The sequence below is a fragment of the Lissotriton vulgaris genome, chromosome 1_1 (genome assembly GCF_964263255.1).
Source record: "Lissotriton vulgaris chromosome 1_1, aLisVul1.2, whole genome shotgun sequence".
NCBI lineage: Eukaryota > Metazoa > Chordata > Amphibia > Caudata > Salamandridae > Lissotriton > Lissotriton vulgaris.
This window is the reverse complement of record NC_141685.1, coordinates 712148133-712171495: the sequence shown is the minus strand read 5'-3', so window position 1 is coordinate 712171495 and position 23363 is coordinate 712148133. Positions and strand designations below refer to the sequence as shown.

The window sequence follows — 23363 nt, the reverse complement described above, 5'->3', positions numbered from 1 at the left end:
ACCTCACATATTACATCAGTCATGACATCTTCAATGAAATCATTGATAATATCACTGCAACAATTGCAATAAAATTATTGATGAGAAAACTGTGCATGACAGGGCTGTGAGTTAGTTACCTTAGGGCACAAGTTATAGTTTCTTGAGATAATTTCAACTATAACTGGTGAATTTCTATGGTTTTGTGTGTGTAAAATCTGAACCTAACTAGAACGTCCCTGTAACCTTCAGTTTTTGTAGTTAATGTCTAAGCCTTTTTTTAAATCTATTTCCTAACTATCCCTATTCCCTCTGACTCATCCAAACCCTTCTGACTTCTATGAACCCCCAAGCATCATTATGAAACTGTCATTCCTCCTTTTTAGCCATACCATCAAACCAACAAGCACACACAGCCATTAATTAGAAAAACAAATCACTACTTCCTCTTTTCAAATCCCTCCTATCATTCAAACCCTACCCCAAACTCTACTAAACACACAAGAAATCAAGAGCACAACCCTAACACAACGAATGCACAAGAAAAACAAAACAATTGTACTCGCCTACTACCTACTAATCTTGACTTTCGGAGTTGCATGCTACGCGATAAAAGAATCGCTTCAATGACTTGTCAGTGGTCATAAGCGCTATATGAATACATTTCCAGTTTTCAATATTTCCTGCCTAACACTCTGTGAGATGTAAACTTATCAATATCTGCCCAGTCCTTTAGCATAATGTTCTTTGTGGCTTAATGTTAAGGCAATAAATATGGGCCTATAGCCTGATATTGGTCAAAGTGGTCTGCATCATGTGATGTAGGACTTGTAAAATCTAGATCAGTGGCCTATATTTTCAGCAAGCTGCACTCTTTGGATACATATCCATTCAGTGGCATGACACAAGATGATGCCCCCCCTGCCAAATGTGGTCAGGGGCCCCTAATTCTCTAATTTCTCACAGATAATCTTTGACCTTGGACTGAATTGGGGGCCCTGAAGGGTCAGGGGCCTCTGAATGGTTGGGGTCCCCCTTACACCGCAGAGGCTGCAGGGGTCTGAGTTACACCTCTGTTTCCATCTGGGCACCTCTAGAGTTTGCTAAAGTAGCGCTTCCGGGTTCTGATCAATCCATAATGTCTGCAGTGCCAGCTTGTCAAAAATGTGTCTTTTAGCTGTCTTTCCAACATCACAATCAGTCTTTCATTATTTTAAGACTCCCACTCAAAACTCCGCTTCTGCAAGCATTTTTGAGGCTGCATTGTAAACAACAAAGCCTGAAAAATGGCAGGATTTATTGAGCGACTTCCTGCATCAGCGTTGGTTCACAGTATACAAGTAACTCAACATTCACCTTGTGCGAGACTGCTAACAACAGGAGATGATGCGAAATGCCTGAGCCAACAACTTACACCCCATTTTCTACTCCAGTGGTTGCAGGGAGATATTTAACACAGAGGAATAAAGCTCTCTGAACAGTCCTCAGGCTCATCATAGGCAGGCTTTCTAGAATTCCATATACTTGCTGTAGAAGAGCCATGAGGACAGCTACTACGAGGTTTTATAATGCAGGACAGTGCTTAATTTGTAAAAAACATAAGGTCCTCCTTGTCAGGAGGCTACTGCAGCCTGCACCACCCATTGCACGTCAGCGCAGCTATCACAGTACCTACACAACCACTAGTCATCTCACTACTACAAGTATGACAATTCAGCCTGTTCGAGACCCCCAAAGCTATAAGAATGGCTTGAGCGGCAGGTATTCGTTGTTTTTAATGTCTGTTGAATTGATAAAACAATTGTTATTCTGCTTCTCTCTAATTCACACAAACCGCGCCACCATGTGGCAGCTGTCATGAGTGCCAGTGTGTACAATTAATTGCTGGTGCTGAGCACCGGATACCACTAGCTTAAATTAAGCTCTGATGCAGGGTAAGAAAATAAACTGAAGACGCATACCTCATGTTTGCAAACTCACATTTACAAAGCTCTATTTAAAGATACAGAGTTTGGACTTTCAAATCATCGGTCATAAGGCGAATAAGATAAAAGCAGTAAAGTGGGGATGGGCTTGTTAAACAAAAGCGTGGATAATTTAAAACATTTTACAAATAGACGAAGGACAAAAAAATAAGGCGAATTCTGAGTTACTTATGTTAGCATTGTAACATAAGAAACTGAGGGGCGTTCGTTTAAGGTCTTCTGGGTAGTGAAACCACTCGGTAAGTACTGGACCGAGGAAGGCAGAGGAAGAGGTTCTATAGCATTATAGCCCACTACTGAGGACTATACCATCATCACAGACCCTGAATCAGAGTTATAGGCCTATTAGTAACCTTTAAAGTCCTTAGAAGAAAGCCTTTAAAGCTATTAGAACATTTCACCTACTGAGGGTCGAGTGTTCTAAATTAAAAAGTTGGAAAGAGAAGATGAACATTGGCATGTTTTAGCGGAAGACTTATACGCACATTTATGGGCCACACCATTTCCCTGAATGAATCTCCAAAGATTTCAATGTTCTAATAAAATAGTAAACTTTTTTTATAGACTTCACATCGCCTGCATTTCGTTTGGCCATCTGATAGGCTTCAAGATGTTGTCTCTAAAAACATGTATTTGATTTGTGTTTAGAGTGTGTTATGAGCAGCTATGTGGTGCTTGCTGCGTTATAGAAGAGTATGTTTCATGCTTTCGTATGTTGCTATTTGTTTTTGTGCAAGGTTGTAGCATGGTGTGTTTTGGATTATGGTATTTATGGTTCGCAGCATTTTATGAGATGTATTGTCTTTGTGCTGTATGATACTGCATGTAATAGTTTTTGGTGTGATATGACATTTTGTGTCATGGAATATTCATATATAAATCAATATAACGAGAGAGAGCCCCTGAAACCAAGGAAGCAGAGCACTGTTATTAAACAGTAAAAACAAATCTCCCTTTAGGGCAGCAACAAATTGTCTCCTCACAATCTCAACCACCTACAGCCTCAGTGGACCAATCATCCACTTAACCCGTTTCAATCAAACTAGTACCACACTGATATAAAAAGGAGTACCGATTGTTTATATCTTCACAAACACCAAGTACAAATTCATATTCTTTCAATATTTGTGTATAACACAATCCTATATTAAAAATACCATGAAACAGATTAAACACATTACAGTGGGTGATAATTTTAAAATTAGGGGACACATTTATATTTGATAACGCCTGATCACTGTGCAAACACGCTAGAGAAATCAGGGACACCATCTCCACCATTGCCCCCAATGTGACCTTCATCATAGAGACCTGGCTCACCACACATCTGCCCCAGACATAGCCATGGCAACCTCCAGCAGCTACAGAATGAAACAAAGACCCCATGTAAACAAATGGCCAGCGAAACCTCTGGAATATACCCAGTTGCATGCCCCAGAGGAATCAGTCCAACACATGCAAGCATTCTAGTGGCTGTGCTGGCCACTCTGCTACATGACTCTGAGATCGCTGATAAGGCCAGTGCACAAACAGAGGTGTGTCTCGAAGTGGATCAGCAAGAAGACTGAGGAGGACGGAGCATAGAGACTGACAGTGAGGAAGGAAGACTGTGCGGTGTGGAGGAACCCGGTCCCAGAGAATGGAGAGCAGCAAGCCGAGACAAATCCTTAGAGGACGAGGAGATCGTGAGACAGGAGCAAAACACGAGACTTCGACCGGCAAAGACACCAGCAGTGAGGGAGCCTGATGGCATCCAGAGAACCCCAGGGGAAGGCAACAAGGACGAGCCCGCCATGGCCCATGGACCGAGCCACGCTCTCAGTCAAGTGCAGAAAGGGGCTTTACGGCATGCTTTTTGGTGGGCACACACACCGGGGTATCTAGTTGGGCTGTGAGGGGAGTAAGGTAAGCAGCCATACGCGGGGAGTTCGCAGAATTCACTTGGACTTGTTGTTCTCTCTATCTTTTGGTGGCATGAACAACCCCTCCAAAAACTACAAAATTCACACCCAAAAGAAGAGGTGTTAAGCCCAGATTATTGTCCAACAGACCTCACACAAAAGGAGGATATTAAACTTCAGAAAAGGTGGAGATGGCAGGTGTTTACCTCAACTGTATCAGTGTTCACTAGGGTCACACTGATCTAGGTGAAACCGAGAGTACTCTTTTTGTTTGCACGACCTATTTGGTTCAGTAGAAAGAATATTATATAGCTGTTGGCATGTTGATTGGGGAGGATGTCCTATTGGGAAGTGTCTATTATTAATCTCTTTTACCACCATCCCAATATCCCTAACTGGTTCCTTCTTCGTAGAACTGAATTATCTTATAAATGAATAGATATGAAACGGGATGTTGCTAAGCAGCACTACTTGAACTCCAACTTCACAGCAATGAGGTGGGATTAAAAGTCCCATACTTTGAGTTAGACTTTGTATCAGCACATCTGCAATAGGTGCATAGATGGATAGCTTAGGCGCCCTTGTCGGAAACCAAATATATACTGCCACATTCCTAGACCCATTATGTTGTTGTGCTATTTTTGCATTAGATAAGATCATTGAGTAGATTCACAAGGTTGTTAAAAGTAGCTACATTTAGCCGGGTCAGATACCAGTGATGGACATTACTGTTGTTTACTTATTCAACCACGTTTCTAATCAAGGGGCTTCTTGGATGGTATGAAGTGGAAGTGTACCGGATATCTGCACTGCACCTGCGGTGGAGTTCCTGGGAGATTTATTTGAAGGTAATACCCACAGGCCTTTTAGGGAGCTCATGGAAGAAACTACCTTATTGAAAGGTCAGTTCTTGACTTTAGGGAATGCAGTGAAGGTGATGCTGAGGAGTTGGGGAAAAGAAGATTGGGAGCACCTCACGTAATGACAAAGACATAGCTGTATAGGGTTTTGCTGGTCAACTTAAAACAATGCTTGACTGAGCTTAGCGATAAATATATAGTGGGTATGGATACCGAAATAACGGATGATGAATGAGACCTCGTGCTATGATATGCCCAAAGTGTCCAGATAATCACATCTGAAATGAACCCCAGTCCAACTTCCTGCAAAGGGAATTTCTCACCCCAGGAAAAATTGTGAAAATATGTGACAACTCAAATGCCTCTTGTCAAAGGTGCCATTCTCTGGAGGTGGGATTTTATCATATGATTTGTGGTTGCCCAATAATAGCCCATTATTGGGAAGCATTATTTTCCTTTGCTGCTGGGATCATGGATCTGAAGCGTGCTAATTGAACCTAAGTCCTAGAAAGTGAATATGGAGAGCAATTGCCTTGATGCTAACGCTGTCAAAATGGAACATATGTATGAACTGCAATTTAGTGTGGTGCCTAGCATAATGAAATGGAGGCAACAGGTGCTTTGCTGGGCTGACATAGAAGGTTCGGTTTTACGTATTGAAAAGAAAAGGGGGATTGGGAAGTGAAAGTGGAAGGTCTAGGTGGCTCAGGCCTGGGATGGACAATCATACCTAATGATGACCAATCTCCTTGCAAGGTCCTGTTCCTTCAGATGGGGCATAATTGGACGAGGGACAAGATACCTCTGCACTACGACTCCTCATGCACGAAGACCATGAGATACATATTTATGTGCGATTAGATGCAAAAGGTAAACAGCCAAACAACGTAATCACTGAAGCCCCTGAAATTTAGTAGAGACGCAACACAAGCTGCTGGACATGAAACCCAAATGACATGGTTTTCCATTCGTCCGTCAAAGCCTTAATGCCCCTGTTACCTACACGACTGCTGACTTCCTGTTTAAATAATATTGTGAAACTCTGTATCAGTGAACAATATGAGATGATGCCCAAGGAGAATCTGTGAAGATGCTCACCACTACTGTTTACATTTTTTTTTTACTTTGTTGCTTTGCGCTTGTACATTTTCTTTATTGGCTACAGTATTGATGTATATAATATGTACATAATCAGGAATTGTTGGATCTATAGTTGTCCCACACAGTGAAATAATCAGGGATTGGCATTTACATGTGAAATTGTTTTCTGAAGCTTTTTGACAATGCAGCTGCTCATGTACAGTATCTGTGTATACAAATGTCAATAAAGTTGGTATATATTTATTGCTAAACTAATTTAGAATAAAGATAGTGCTGAAGAGTCAAACATTAGAAAATGTAACAGTATATGTTTATCTTGCTATTAGACTTAGGGATAAAGCCAGCTTGCAGGCCCAACTTCCAAAATATATTAAAGAACAAAGAACGCCAATACTGCCCTTTTGATGATTCTTGCTACCTTGAAATCTCACAATCGATTTAAACACAAAGTGAGGGGATCAATGTCTCTTGAATGAATCTTCAATTTTATTAATTTTGTTTCTTCATTTAGAAGTTTTTTCGTTTATGAATATTTCTTATATTTTCAGTTAGAAAGAAACTTATGACATACGACAAATAGAACACATTATATACATTTAAAACACTCCCCACCCAACTCTCTCACATTGTGAATCACAAACAATCACAGTCAACCACTCAAACACACTCTCTATAATACAAAACTCCCAACAGTTAGATACAGTTCAGTATAAATTCGATCTTCAATGATGCCATAGACAATTTTTTGACCTATTTGTAAATATTTTGTGAACAAATAAACACTTTAAAAAAATTCTTATGGCATCCAACAATACAGGGTCTACGCGTTTCGAACTTCTCCTATTTATTGAGTTCTCATCAGGACCAAACTGAAAAAAATAAATGGGGGGAGATCTCGGTTAGAATCTACTATGTGACCACATCTCAAAACTTCCAAGCGGCTCAACGCCCGTCTTCTACCTTTCTGGGCAAAAAGGAAACGGAATATTTAAAGATCAAACACCCAAGAATCCCTGTATTCTACATCTTGCCCAAGGTTCATAAAAATAAACAAACCCCTCCCGGACGTCCAATCGTTTCGGGATGTGAGTCACTAATGGAGCCCATTTCCAAGTTTGTGGATTTCTTCCTAAAACCGTTCTTACCAAGTGTCAAATCATACATCAGGGACACCACGGATTTTATCAACAAACTGAGTGAGATTGAATTCGCTAGGGACAACCACTACATGGTTACGATGGACATAACATCATTATACACTCAAATCCCGCAGGAGGAAGGATTGGAAATTTTAAGACAAACACTTGAGAGTAGAGAAAAACCACAAAAAATTCCCACAGAATTTATCATCCAAATGGCTGAATTCGCATTGAAAAGAAATTATTTCAATTTTGAAGGAGACTTTTATTTTCAAATAGGAGGTGTAGCCATGGGCTGCCCCTTCGCCCCGGAGTTGGCTATCCTTTACATGTCTGCCTACGAAGAGAAGTTCATTTATAATCAGAATCCCTTTGCCCATTGGATAAAGAATTGGAATCGTTTCATAGACGATATTTTCTTTGTATGGACTGGCCCTGAACAAGAACTGACCAATTTCTTGAATTGGTTGAACAACAAAACAGAGGAAATCAAATTTACATTGAATTATTCCAAAAGGAACATGCCATTCCTAGATGTGGAAATATATCCTTCAGAAGAAGGAGGCCTGATCACAACCCTATATAGGAAAGACACTGATCGTAATAGATCTTTACATTTCTCAAGCAACCACCCACGCAGTCTAAAGGAAAATCTCCCCTATGGGCAGTTTCTACAGATTCGTAGAAATTGCCATAATAAAGATGAATTTACCAAACATGCCACCAAATTAACATCGAACTTGATGGAACGTGGATACCCAAAAAAACTATTAAAAAGAAGCATGAACAGAGCATGGTGGACACCACGTGAATGTCTCTTAGAAAAAAAGACCAAACAGGAGATGGACCGAATGGTACTAGTGAGCACATACTGCCCAAATTCCAACAAGCTAAAAAAAGCAATTAAGAACAACTGGCACCTGATAAAAAATCTGAATGAAGAATTCTCCCAAGTTCCCTTATTTGCATTTCGTAAAGAAGCCAGCATAGCAAATAAATTGATAAGAGCATCCATGCCTGCTAAAGAAGAAGTCACTCTACGAACCATGGTAGGCTTACCACCAATCCAAGGCCATCATAAATGTGGCCAATGCAATTGTTGCGCAACTACAGAAGAAGGGGTCATCTTCAAACACAAAACAATCACGTGGAGACACGAAACATTCACAAATTGTAAATCACGTTACGTGATTTATGGAATAAAATGCCCATGCGACCTACTTTATGTAGGAAAAACCAATCAGGAGATAAAAACGCGGATCCAACAACACAAATCAAGAATAAAACGCAAGGTACCTAATGCACCTTTGGTACAACATTGGATGGCAAAAAACCATGTGGAAACTGATCTTCACTGGACTGTGATTACAAAAGTCGAACAAGACAGGAGAGGAGGAGACCTCGAAGCCAAGTTATCACGCTATGAGGCAATGATGATCGTGAAATTCAACTCGGCAATGGAAGGATTGAACGAAATCTCTGAGATATTTAAACTTTCCTAAAGATCATACTTTGATGCAATTGAGCAGAAAGATGACAGGTTCTGTTGAATGATATCCATTACCTTGGTACCCACTTCAAGATGGCGACCCCACCACACATTATACACTACTCATCGTAAGACATATACCACCTCTAACAAGTGAATTCCGCTAAGCCTGTGAACCACACAACAACATTAACGCAATACCGATGACGCCTATTGAAATCGAAAAGGTCTGTTGGAGATACACAAACATAAACCCATTTCAAGATGGCGCAACCCGGAAGGAAAATAAAAACACAGAGGAGACTGATCCCATTGCGCGAACACAGGAAAACGCATGGATCCCTCTGCGCCGGAGCACGGAAACATGAAGTCCTGATTAACGGTAAACTGTTTGAATTCAATGCGATAAGACACGCTTACTGCAATACTATCGAACAGACAGGATTAATAGGGAATACACCGTTTTTGTCATTGTAGGACACCGCAAACTGATTAACTCCGGCGACAAACGAAGGACTCCTTACACATTAGGTAAGGCGACAAACCAGTTCATGATAGCTGATTTGATATAAATGTGTACTAGACAATAGTAATAGGACCCTCTATCATTACAGGAGGTACACCAATTCATTCTTCATTATCCCTCGCTTACAACAGACTGCATTAAGGTAAGAGTGGCCTTCATTATTGGCACCTAGCTACTCACAGACACGCCCAGTACCTAACAGAAACTCTCCATTCATTTTCAGAGAGGCGATACATTAAACAAGACACCGGTGAGTTTATGTAGATGAATGAGAAACAGTATAGTGGGAAATAGACCCCCCTTTTGCAAAGCTCGGCTGAGCTCTGTGTTATTATTGTCATTTAGGTGGTTCCACGCCGGGTACCAAGATGAATATGTCTTAGTGATTAAGACAAGCTTTGATAAAGGTAAGAGGTAGAAGACGGGCGTTGAGCCGCTTGGAAGTTTTGAGATGTGGTCACATAGTAGATTCTAACCGAGATCTCCCCCCATTTATTTTTTTCAGTTTGGTCCTGATGAGAACTCAATAAATAGGAGAAGTTCGAAACGCGTAGACCCTGTATTGTTGGATGCCATAAGAATTTGTAAAATGTGTTTATTTGTTCACAAAATATTTACAAATAGGTCAAAAAATTGTCTATGGCATCATTGAAGATCGAATTTATACTGAACTGTATCTAACTGTTGGGAGTTTTGTATTATAGAGAGTGTGTGTGAGTGGTTGACTGTGATTGTTTGTGATTCACAATGTGAGAGAGTTGGGTGGGGAGTGTTTTAAATGAATATAATGTGTTCTATTTGTCGTATGTCATAAGTTTCTTTCTAACTGAAAATATAAGAAATATTCATAAACGAAAAAACTTCTAAATGAAGAAACAAAATTAATAAAATTGAAGATTCATTCAAGAGACATTGATCCCCTCACTTTGTGTTTAAATCGATTGTGAGATTTCAAGGTAGTAAGAATCATCAAAAGGGCAGTATTGGCGTTCTTTGTTCTTTAATACATTAGGCTGTGGCTTGGCCTTGCTGCTTGGGAGCCCATACCCAGTGGTTTTTCAACTTCCAAAATAGGCATTGACTTTGTGAAACCACATAGGCCTCCTGAAAAGATTTAATCCGAATTTTACAGCAAGAGTAATAGTGCCAGTTCTTTAAGAATATCAGGAAAAGTGTAATTGACTGCATTATGTGGCTCCAACTGCAATTGGCTACAACAGAAAATGAATATGTTGGTTAAAATGAGCTTCTTCCAGTAATCGCTCCATCTGTATGTGCATGATATGAATTTGGGCTAGATGGTATTGTGTGTGAATCCATCCTAGTAGCACACTTTGCCAAAATCAAGATAGATTATTTTTATGGTTGTCTTTGAAAATGATTTATGATCTGGCTTCAGGTAGCTTCACATTGTAGTACTCCAAATTAAAATTGAGCTTAGGTTTTGAAAAATAACTGGAGTTTATTGACCCTATAGTGGGTGAGCTATTTGTTTGGTAAATTGGAGTTAGGCGCATTGCCACAGGCAAATAGGAAAATCCCCAAATTAGTTTTGCAAGCTGTGTGTCGCATGAATGAATAAAACATCACAGCAGCATTTTTAATATTTTATTCACTATATCATTACCTTAGACGTATATGGCACCAAGTATTGAGCCGCAAAAACAGATATATAAGCTTGTAGAGCTTCTTAGATTTTCCTTCAATCACCAAGGAAGTTTTCTTCTCTCTCCTTAGCAAAGTCCGCTCCGGTTCTCCATGAGACATTTGTCCCTCCCATATTGCTCGCAAGATCTTCCTTAATCTCCCTGACCCTGCTATTTCTCTCATGCATAACTCTCTTACATCTGGGGAGGTTCCCCTTTCTTTCAAATCGGCTGTCGTCTCTCCCATTCTTAAAAAACCGGGAGCTGATCCTGAGGTGTTGAGTAATTTCCGCCCTATCTCGCTGCTTTACTTCTTGGGTAAAATTCTGGAGGCCTTTGTAACAAACTGTCTCAGCTCCGTTGTGGAATCCTCCCATTTTTTAGACCCCCATCAAGCGGGGTTTAGGCCTCAACATTCGACCGAGTCTATTGCCCTGGCAGTTCATGATGAACTCAGAAAGGGGGCCGATTAGAACATCTCACAGGCCTTGGTGCTCCTGGATGGGAAACATCCTTTACAACGCAACTTTTACCACGCAGTGCTTTTACATCGCAACTTTTACAACGCAAACCATTACAACGCATTGTGCTGGGGGGCGCTCTAGGATAGGGAATAGATTTAATTTACTATCCAACACCTTCCCTACTATCCACGGGGACTGGAGTTGGAATAGTAAATTAAACTATTCACTATCCAGCACCCCACAACACTATGCATTGTAAAGGCATGCGTTGTAAAAGTTGTGATGTAAAAGCATGCGTGGTGATGTCATACATCCCTCCTGGATTTGTCGGCGGCGTTCGATACCGTCGACCACACCATCCTTCTCTATCGGATCGAGAACGCCGGCATCCGGGGCACCCCACCCTTGTGGCTGACATCATATCTCCAGGACCGCAATCAAGCAGTCCGTCTTTCTGCTTTCACCTCAGAAAAGAAAAGCCTTGCCTATGGAGTCCCTCAGGGCTCCTCCCTCTCCCCTTTATTATTTAATTTGTACATCTTCCCCTTAATCTTCGAGCTTCAGAAGAGATCAGTAGTCGTCTTCAATTATGCGGATGACTTACAGCTTATCTTTAATATTGACTCTTCCCCTTCCTCTATTGCTAATGTCCAAACTACGATGTCCTTTATTAGTAGCTGGATGAACGTGAATCAGCTCAAGCTCAATCCTGACAAGACCGAGCTGGTCTTGACAGGGTCCCCAGGGAATCCCTGGAATACCAACTTCTGGCCACGTTCATTGGGCTGCCCTCCCTCCCCTGTCAACTCTGTAAAAAATCTTGGAGTCACTATTAGTTGTGACCTCTCCATGAGGGCCCAAATTAAATCAGTGGTATCAGTTTGCATCTTCCACTTACGTCGCATTAGGAAAATCAGTAGATTTCTTTCTCTAGACGCCCTTGTTCAAGTCATTCTGGGCTTAGTTATATCCCGGATTGACTATGCTAATGCACTTTATGTTGGAATCCCTGCCTAACAACTGCATTAAACTCCAACTTATCCAGAACCAGGCCGCCAGACTGGTTTTTGGCCAGCCCAGGTCCAGTCACACCACACCCCTACTTAGGAGCCTCCACTGGCTCCCCGTGGCCCAGCGCAGCCTCTTCAAACTTGGTGTCCTGATCCACAAGGCCCTCTTCCTGCAAGGTCCCGCTTTTATTGCCTCCCTGATCCACCGTTATGCTCCATCTCGTGCTCTTTGATCTTCGGGAACTAACCTACTGTCTACATGTACCTTCAGTCGCAGGAAACACGGTGCTTGCGCTTTTCTTCACAAGCTCCACTCTTTTGGAACTCTCTTCCTCTTACTCTGCGTTTAACCCCCTCCTACTCCCAATTCAGGAAGGCTCTGAAGAATTTGCTCTTTTCCCAAGCTTACAGTTAATTGGTCATACCTCGTACATGCTCCCAGCCTGTCCTCAAAGCACCAAGAAACCGCTGGTGTACGTGTGCTATATAAATCCTTGCTATCATATCATATCATATCAGAGCAACTAATGTGAGGATCTATAACTTTAGCTGCTGTTATTTGTTGTTTTGCGTGGAAAAAAGGCAAAATAGTTAATAAACCTGTAGCTCAATGATTTTTGTATCTTGAGGACTGATTATGATTTATATTTTCTGTATGTTATTGTTTATGCTTCACATACTGTGACGACGAATTTTGCCTATTTATTGAAATGAATGGTGCATTGTTTATGTCCCATGTGATATCTAATAACAAAGTACATGAAGTATTTTTAATGCAGCCTTTAGTTACAATGTGTTGATTGTAATTTTGAGATTTCAATTTTTTTTCTTCTTCTGATTGTAGTACTCGTACTTAAGGATCCATCCCCATTGTTTAAAAGTATAGCAGTTTGCTTAGTGGCCGCACCGAACTCTGCTCTAGACACTCTGTCTCATAAGCATGAGACCACAGGGACATCTTAGGGATTTGGGGGGCCTGTTCGGACTAGCTTTGAATCTATGATCCAATTTCAACTCTTTCATGTGCTCTTTGGTCAGGTCACTGACAGTGCCCAAGCACACTTGTCCAAATTCTAAATGTGTTTACATCTAAAATTTAGGGATAGTGACTTGTGTTTTCAATAATGCAACACAGCAGGAGCTCACTAATATCACTTCAAATAATCCATGTGACACCCTTCCATTTCTCATATGTGAGATTGTTTTGATCTAAACTAAACTTTTTAATGGATATTGCATGAAACAAAAACGCAACATTTCTTTGCAAAATGACTTTAATAGAATCTCACACATCACTCACATTAAAAATAAATTTAAGGAAAACAGTATTTAAAACAATCTTTTTAAAAATTATCCAAACTCATCATGGCAAGACTCTCTGCCGAACACAGCTGGCTGCCTCATTGGACCCATGAAAGGCTGGGGCCCTGTACCTGAACCCACTTTGCCCATGCCTTAAAATGTCTCTGTGAGATCACTCCAGTTACTATCAAACCATTTGTAGTTACTGAGATGAAGTGAACAGAGGTATCTTAGATGTCAGGGAAAAGCAATATCTACATTAGACATCCCAACCCATTTGCTCTAATTAGCCAACTTCCCCTAATTTTCTTTCTTCTTCTATTCCTCCTTGTAAACCCTTCCTTAGAGCTACTGGTTCTTGCTCAAGCAGGGCAGGGAAGGGCAAAGAAGCAGTGAAACAGCTCTAAGGTTTGAAACACTCTACATTGAATTCTTTAGTATGGTGCATGGATACAAATGTGTGTTCATGTTTAATTTTTATTGTAGCTCAATAAAATTCAAGTTATAAAATGCAACTTGACTATAAAATTGACTGTAGAGCTTGGCAAATGTGATCACCTTAATCACATAGCACAGGTAATCCTATGAGAAAAAACAAAGATGAATTCTTATTTCATTACCTTGTGCCTTCCAACAAATAAGACCAGTATTATTTACTTACTGTTAAAACACTGATGAGGCAATCTGTCAGCTTAGTAACACTCATAAAACACAGGAGAAGATTAGGTGATGAGGCCTAATGACTAGACCTGCAGATGTTTGAACTGGGGAACCAGGTTCCATTCTCAGCTCCGGATCAACATCCTCTGATTCTGGGCAAATCACCTAATCTTTCGGAGCCAAACCCAGTGCCACACTTGGGTCTCATGTGAAAACATCATGGTTTTCATGTAAAGTGCTCCAATTCCCTTTGGCCACATTTGTGCTATATAATACCACAATACCACAAAACAGAATACTCAATATACTTGAGAGAGAATGACCAGATCTAGACACTATATCTTGCCATTTATTTATGAATAGCCTTGCTATCTCCTCCTCTTTACACTTTCTCTTTCCCCTGCTCTGTCTGATATCCTGCTGTCAGAAGATGGTGCTGATACTAGTTTTGTGGATTTGGATGCCAGGGATACATGCTAAGCAAAAGTCTATTCTGAGCCTTGTTGGAATACAATGTGGTATGCCTTCCAGGAGAAGTTTGTTGCCCCTAGGCAACAGGTCCCAGAGCAGAAACTATATTACAGTGTACTAAAAATGGTAATGCAGTTTGAGGGAATTGTCTAGGAACTGGATAAGGATGTGTCTTGCTTCTTATAAAGCAATACGTGTCCCACTGGCAGCTAAGAACTAGCTGGGAATTAGATGAGAACGGACTGCTCCTGGCCTGAGTTGGAAAACGTTCTGCTGTTATTCAAAGGAACATTGGAAAAACTATTCCTTCTTCTGCCAGCAATCTTCAGTTTTTTGATTTTACTCCAGAATTGGTCAACACATGGCACCTACTGGGAATTTGGACATGTGTCTATACTAGTTTTAGCAAGGGTTTAAGTGGGTAGATTAGTTTTGAATGCCCCTTCTTAAACTTTATCGGTGACTCGCAGGTTGCAAGATTGAACAGAAGTTAATAATTAACATAGCATGAATGAAATACCGAAGGAGGGTGGGAGCACCCTGCCTTACATCCGAGCACTCAGTTTGGCCCAATGCATCAAGTTAAATGCAGTCATTGATAACTTTTTCTTCTGTACTAGTCTTTACTTTTTCACCCTTGTTGGTGCAGCCTCTGCTGTGTAACTCTGGACACGAGTTTCTGGACTTGTGCCTTTATCAGCAGAGAGCAACTGCAGTCTGGCATCTTTTATAATTTTAATCAATTTCCTATTCTGCTTTGGTGCTGTCTGACATGCTATACATTTTTCACATTTGTCGCATAGTTTGTAAATTCTCTCATGATAGCTCAAGCTCATACCCAATGTCTGGAACTATTACAATGCTCGTCACTTTTTTCAGCTACCAAGACATGACAGAATTAGACAGGGGGCGTATTACTCTATCTTTATATGCTGAGGCGGTAGATATGGGCATAGACAACATATTTAAAACCTTCATCAAAATATACGTTGAAATGCCTCCACACAAGCCATGACATTTTCATTTGTACTGCTGTCACAATGGGGCACACTCTGCCTTTTATACCCAATAATTATCATCAAACATCAGGGACACCCATCATATTACAAGGCTTTTCACCGCCATTATGCCAACTATAAATATAATGGTGTCAAGAATGCCCACATTATGCCAAGAATGTGTCATTATAATTCCAACGAGGAGCCAGAATGTCATCTAAAATTCCCATAGATATGTCCTGGATGGACCACAGTTATGCAACGAGATCGAGAATGTCATCAACAATGCCAACATTTGGCAAGGAAGTGTCTCATCTGTGAGAGATATCCAGAACTGTCACCAATAACACCTCAGATTGGTCACTCTTATCCTTGCACATCAAGAAGGACAGTAGGAATGTCCACAGGATATCAGGTATGAGCACCATTAGGCCAGCAGTTCCTCCTCCCTCTGCTAACAATTATCTCCTGACCCCCTCCAAACACACAGACACACTCACTCCTTTTCATACCCACATGAGTAAATGTACACACACACAAACGTGTGCATAAACACACATAGGATGTACATCACTTAATCCTAATTTACATTTCTGGGGCCTGTAATGCTGCAGGAGGTTTTCCAGCCCTCTTCCATCTCTCCAGTGACTCCATATTGAATAAAACCAAAGGGGATGATGGACGGAGTGTTTTACATTACAAGCACCCCCCCCTTTCAAGTGATCTGGGTTTAATCCATAATCATTCTTTAGCTCACTCCGTCACCCCAGTTCGGACATGGCCATATGCAAATCAATCTGACCATGTGCCTCATGGGAACAGTTCAGCCCAAACTGAGGGAAATAAGCATCCTAGGGCCGCTTTCTGGCTAATCAGCCGTCATCAGCCAGGCTGGCTTGAATCCAGTGGCAAAGTGAGCAAGGGACCCACGTCTGGGCATACCCTGCCAACTGGGTTCAAACTGGAATGGCATGGTGAGCAAAAAAAGATAGATTTACGCCCAGATCTCTGTACTGGGGTGAATGTATGACATTGTTCTGCATTCTGTCCATCAACTGTTTTTTTTCCACTCCATACTGAATACCAGCAGCAGCAAGAACAGCACATCAACAAGAACTGATGAAAGTTGCTGAGACCAATAGCCTTACCTTGCTTTGTACCTTTTCTGACAATCACCAGAGAAAGAAGTGAGACCGTTGATTAATTGAAGGTGGTTACATGAACCACCCCTTCCTCAGGCAAAGCTTTGACCCTTTTGTTTACATTGCCACTGCACGGTGTGTATAGAAGGACAGCTATAGGTTAGATGCTCTCCAACAAGCAATGTGCAAGGGAGTCCTAAACAAAACTTTTGGCCTGAACTCAGGCCCTCAGCTTTGTTACTGATTGTGTTGAGTGGCAAATAAAAAACATGGAATTAGTCAATTCTGACCACCAAGAGCAGTTAATAACTTGAGATAGATAGATAGAAGTTTATCAGTGTGAGATGCCAATCAAAACTTTCTTTGATTAAGTGAGCTTAGCTTAGTTTGTGGTGGTTTTTAAACTGTATGTCTTTCACTCTATATCTTAACATATGTTCATTTGCTTTCAACATTTGGTGTAGTAATTTAATATAGACTTTGGTGCCACCTGTACATTTATCTTCTTTGGCGATGTACCTGGAGTGCCTGGTTAAAGTCTTTGTGAATTTAAATTTGCATCCTTGGCTGCTTTAAGGACCGTTTTGGTGCTTTTATCACATGACTTAGACAATAGTTCACCTCTCTTGGTGGGAACATTATTATAATACTTTCATGCTGAAGAAAAATCTATTATTTCTGGGGGGCAGGTTTCCTAGTAAATGCTTAGATTGTTCACAGTTGAAGACGTCTGATTTTAGTGAACTCATTGACTTAACAGAGGAAGAAAGATCACAGCCTTAATACGTTTTATTAGAGAGCTTACCACACCTGAACACGCCTTATTCATTCACATTGATAAAGCTGGTGCCCCAAAGTTGCCTTAGGCCTAGGTTAGGCAGCTTGCTTAAGCTCAAGGATTGGATCTTGCAGGAACGCATGAGGGATGGAAGACTCAGCATATCACAATTAAAATTAGTTAAAGAGATAAAGAACATAATGTAGTGAAAAGAAAGTTCTGTAACTAAGAATTTATTTCTATTCAATATTCAGAAAATATCAATCAGATTTGCACCAAGCAAGGTCAAATGATTGCCAGAAGCCACTGTGAATCCATTGGAGGAAGTTAGAATGAATTGTATTCTAAGTGGCACTTCAAAGTAAAGGATGGTAGTAAATGGCCTGGAATATTGGCAAGTGTATTTATGGACTGTTGGTTTAGAGCAGTGGTTCTTAACCTTTTGACTTCTGTGCACCATTTAATATGTACTAGTGTCTGGAGACCCGCACTGAATTATTATTTGAGTCTAGGGACCCCCACTGAGTCATTAATGGAAGCCAGGGGCACAAACCTAAGATTTATTTTATAATTTAAAATGCAAAACAGTACGAAAAACTTGAGTCACAACCATTCATCAAACAAATATACAAGTGATTAAGGACCATATTTAGAGTATGGCGGTCCTCAGGACTACCGTACTCGCGGTGACAGTCCGACCACTGCCACGAGTCCACCTGAAGTATTCTGAACATGGTGGTCGGACCACCACGGGACTGCCATCTATGCCGGGATCAAGGACCTCGCTGAGCCAGCAGTCTGTAATCAGCCTCAATATGCTGGCGGTGCTGATGCTGGCACGCCAAGCATATTACGAGTTGGCTTTCCACTGCCCATTTCATGTTGGTGAGCCCCCCTGATAAGGGTGGCAGAGAGGCAACTAAGCAGGGCCTAATAGGGCCCCCTGCTGCTTCTAGGCTGGGCATGGATGCCACACCATGCAGGAAAGTAATGCAGCTGCTGTCATGGCAGCGGTCTGCTGTTAAGGCTCTTCTATGAGACTTACACAGCTGCTGCAGCACCGCCTACCATGGATTACACTCCTAAACCAGCACGTGAGCGCACAACAGGCTTGGTGGCCGTCCTGTGGGCGAGGCGGTTTTGGGCCAACAGGAAGACCGCGAAACTCATAATAAGGCCCTAAGTAATTTATTTGAAAAATCTAAATTTTATTTCAGTGGGAAGGATGAACTGCTCCCATGAATCAATCTGAGGATATAAACTTAGTTTTTATCTTCCAAGTTCTATATTCCTACGCATTTACAGAACTTTTAAAAATATTCAGTTTCCAATTTTGCTCCTTTATTTATATACACTTTAGTAATCGGTAAATAATATTTAATTTTCTAAGCAGTCACTGACCCATGAGTAGGCGTCCCGGAGCCCGGGTTAAGAACCTTTGCAGGTACCTCAAAAACGTGTTGCATTAGTTCATAATTTTCCTGGGTCGTTTATGAATCAGCCCAAAGTGTTTCAAGCAGTGAAAACTCCTATTTCGGACTCCGTTGGCCAACACTCATATTTTCATCAGAAGTGGATTTGCTCAAGTCCCAGCTGCACACATCCCTGATGAGTAATTTGGTTGACATTGGGGGGAAATTGCATATCTGTCATTAAATGCTCTCACCTTTCCTATTCATTGTTTGATATAGTTCAGGCTCCTCATATACATAGCCATGGTTGAAGTGTGTGGCCTACAGTGTTTGATGGAATCCAATGTTAGTGAAGGCTGGATCAGGTCAAGGACCTGAGTGCTCAGTGGAATGCCTCAATTGATTGAAAGAAAGTTTTCACTGTAGACGTTCAGTATGATGGCCTCGACCAAACTGAAAGGCCACTTTTGCCTCTTTGAATTGAATCGCGTACCTTTATAGATTGCCCTAACTTGTCCCGACAATGTTTGACAAGAACTTTGGACTAACAGAGCATACACATTGTGCACTGGCATCAGTCTCCTAGTTGGTGTTTCCTTATTACTCCAATTGGATGCTTGTGCAGAGAACATTTAGAAGTTTAAACATCGACTCAAAGGAAACAATTGATGAATCCAGTCCTGAAACAGATCACTTCATCCTTGAACGTGGACATTTTTGATTTAAGATGATCCTGGTTACTACCGCACGAGTCCTAGGATTTTGAAGATGGCGTATAATAGCCACTGCTTGCACATAAAATCATTTGCCTACTTCGAATACATTGTTCCCTTTTAAGCTTAACTTGTCTCTCAAGCTTAGTAATCAGAATGGCAACAGATTCAGATCTAGTCCCAGAAATTGAGCAGTCTCTTCAATTGGCATTAGTCTGAGGTCTTTAACGCGGACAATGAAGGACCAGTAAACTTTATTTCCCGTAGAGATCAGTTTGATTTCATTGCTGGTGCATGTCTTCAAAAGTTGTTTCTTATAAAACAACTATTGACGGGAACCGCCGTTGTTGTAGGTGAGCAATGTACCTTGTTTCTTGTGATGCCTCTTGTGGCTATTTCAGTGTCTATATATATCTGCCATGAATTCGAGTATGGGATTAATACTGTCAATTATAATTATGTTACTCTGCGGTTTTTGTGTTTAAACATAGTTTTGGGGGATTTTCTATTAAGCACAAAGTCTCTTTTCTGGGAAAAGTCTTGTGAACATATGTGTCCACCGTAATTAAGCACAAGAAAGGGTGTATAATTTACAGCCATTCAGCAGAGTTAAAAATAAACTTGTCTACCTCGACATTTTTTAAGATAAAAAATGACAAAGAAAAGGTTTTAAAATGCTTACAAAGTTGACAGCACTAATTGCTAACCGTTTTTTCTGGTTCAAACCTGTAAGAAGTATACCTTTCTAAACATAGCCATACGTTCTTTCTGTTAGCATTTGTCAGAATGATTGCCATAACATTGAATACTAAATAAGATCACTTCTCACAGGAAAGGTGGTGACGCCAAACCACAGTATAGTTGCATCTGTCCTAATGGCTACATGTTTTAGCTAGAACAAAAAAAAAGTTAATATCTAGCTATTCTGCAATATTCGAATTTGTGTTGTGCAAACCACTATTTCTATGGCAATATAGCTCATGATTTAACTGAGTAAACTTCGTTTGCTGGAGCTCATGTTGTTTTGTTGGTGTTTGGATGTGAGTGATCAGTAGAGAGTATTTTGAATATTAAGTTACAAAGTGGTTTGTGTTAATGTAATAGGAGGTTGAGATAGGAAAATGTTTGTGGCATTTTATATGCACGGTTAGAGGGACCACTTTCCCTTGCTCTGGTTAAATACGTTGCTTTTATATATGCATCACAACTCATGCCTCTTGAGTTGCATGTGAGCTAAAGACCGAATACGTATAGGTACATCAAAAATTAAAATTGGGAGTCCAGGATCGTGTCAGTAATACTGACTGCTAAAAGAGCACATTGTACTGTTTTGAAAAGTTTAAACTCTTTTTTCGAATTCCTCATAACCAATTCTTGCCCCTCAACCTTTTATTACATTGTTCCCTGTCTATTTTTATTCAAGAAGAATATGTTTGTTGGAGAAAATAAGAATAATTTTCAATACCTGGTTTACTATGTTCTATAAGTGCATGTTTTAATTATGTCATTGTATAATGCTGTTTTATGCCCAGAATCCACTTCGCATGGCTAGCTAGTTTAAGGATATGAACCTTGTACACCCCTTGTGGCGAGTTGAGAGCGGTGTTGCTCATGGTAAGCTAGTGATTCTATTAGCCCAACAAGATGTCCCCAAATATATAAAATAATATAAGGGGCGCTACTATTTTTTCCCCTAGCTTCGAAATGCATTGGAATTATGTTATAATAAAAAGAGCTTTCAAGTATGAGTGTATCTCCTAACAATGCTGTCTAGGTTTACGGGTTAATGTGCACATTGCTTTCCCATAAGCCGTGTCACCATTTAATACACATGGGGTATATGGAATGCCTTTTTACGGGATGCACAATAATTGCCCATCACGTGTCAGCAGCACACCTACATCTATTGAATCTGATGGGTGATGTAAATGATTTATTATTCAGCTTGCCCCCTGATGTTAATTGCATCATGGGCCGGGTGGTTTCAAGGTACCTGGGCACTACTGTGAAGCATATTTAATGCTTTCTCCCCTCCTCCCTATTTCTGCAAGGGCAAAATGTGTGGTTCCTTACTTCCTCCTCCATCTTGATAATGGGAATCCCAGAATGCTCAGCTCAGGTGCAGTCACCTAGAGAATCACCATTCCTTTGATACTCTAGCACTGTATACAATTCGAAATTAAATATAATGTGAATTCAGGAGATTTCTCCTTACTCCATCCTTACTTACTCCTTACCCCCGCCCTCCCTCAATCACTTTGAGGTGACTTTAGGGTGGTCTAAACACTAAGGTGACATTTGACTCAGTGGCGTAACAAGGTCAGGTGGTACCCGGTGCGGAAAATCTCTTTTCGCCCCTAGCTTGACAAAATGGAAAAAATGTGTGCTTAAAACACATATTTTTGCCATTTTGTCACCCCCTCAGTGATGGCACCCGTGGCGGCCCACACCCACTGCACCCCCTTTCCTACGCCACTGATTTGACTCTGGGAACATTTTCAGGAAGTCTTTCCTGTCATACTCGGTGTAAATGTCAGGCCTTATTTCTGAGCGCCCCCACTTTTGGTACATAAGATAAATATAATGATTTACCTGGCTCCCACAGTTTAGTGATATATTGAGCACTCCATGATTAGGACTGGATTCACAGTGGGCAACATATCGCTAGACTGCATCTGTGAGTTAAAAGGTAGGCCAGGTTTTGTTGACATGCCCTTTTAATCAAAAATGTGCAGCCAGGTGCTTAAAATGTTTAATTGCACCTTTTGAGACACCTTTCTGAATTGGTGATTCAGTTGAAAATGCTAAACGCGAAGGCGCTCCCCGTGGTAGGAGAATCGTAATAATTGTGGAGAGGAAATAAACTTTAATTCTAGTTGCTGAAGGTGTTGTTTTCAGAGAGCTATGGTAAAGTACATATACTCACAGTGAATTTACTTGACATGTAGATTTCCACGAAGAACCCTTCATCAACAATGTTGCTTAATGTATGGAGCTAAATATCGCTCTACAAACTTTCTTCAAAGCACTGTTAGTTAAAACAGATAAGGAAATTGAAGCAACACAAAAAGATGATGCACTTAAGGCTGGACATTGTCAAATATTCATCCCCAATCTCAGATCTGGGTTAAGTCTAACTTTTTTTTTGTTGCTTTCCATGCCACCTCCGTTTGAACACATCCAAATGCAAATCAGTCTTGACCCGGCTCCCCTGGGAAGCAGTTCAGCCGAACTGCTAGGCCATGTCCTCCCTGGAGCGAAAACAGGCATCCTTGCACCGGTTTCGGGGTATCTCCCCTCAACAGCCAAGCTAACTTGAATCCAGTGGCATAGTGAGCACAGGACCCGCATCTGGGCATACCCTTGCCACTTAGGGAGATTATAGCAACACACAATTATGATGGACGGAATGCTGAACATTGTCCAACATTCACCTCGTGTCACATATCTGGGGCAGTTTTAGGCTGGACTGTTCCCTTGGGAGCAGGGTCAAAACTGATTTACATATGGCTTGGTCCAAACTGGAATTGTGTGGTGAGCCAAAAAATGATGCATTTAGGCTCCGATCTCTGTACTGGGGTGAGTGTTTGACATCGTTCACCATTCTGTTCATCAATTGTTCTTTTTGCATTTGCCACCCTAAGTTGGACAGGTATGCCCAGAAGCGGGTCCCCTGCTTTCCCTGCCATCGAAGTCAAGCTATCCTGTTTCTGGTCCGGGGGAGGACCAGGCTTGGCAGTTAGGGCTGTACTCTTCCCACGGAGAGCAGGGTCAGGACTGATTTGCA

General features: G+C 41.0%; 1 protein-coding gene across 2 annotated transcripts in view; it reads left to right on the top strand.

Annotated features, from left to right (window-relative positions):
* The window catches only part of DENND1B (DENN domain containing 1B), a 1279546-nt gene that overhangs the window by 546505 nt on the left and 709678 nt on the right, over positions 1-23363 (top strand). The window lies entirely within an intron of this gene.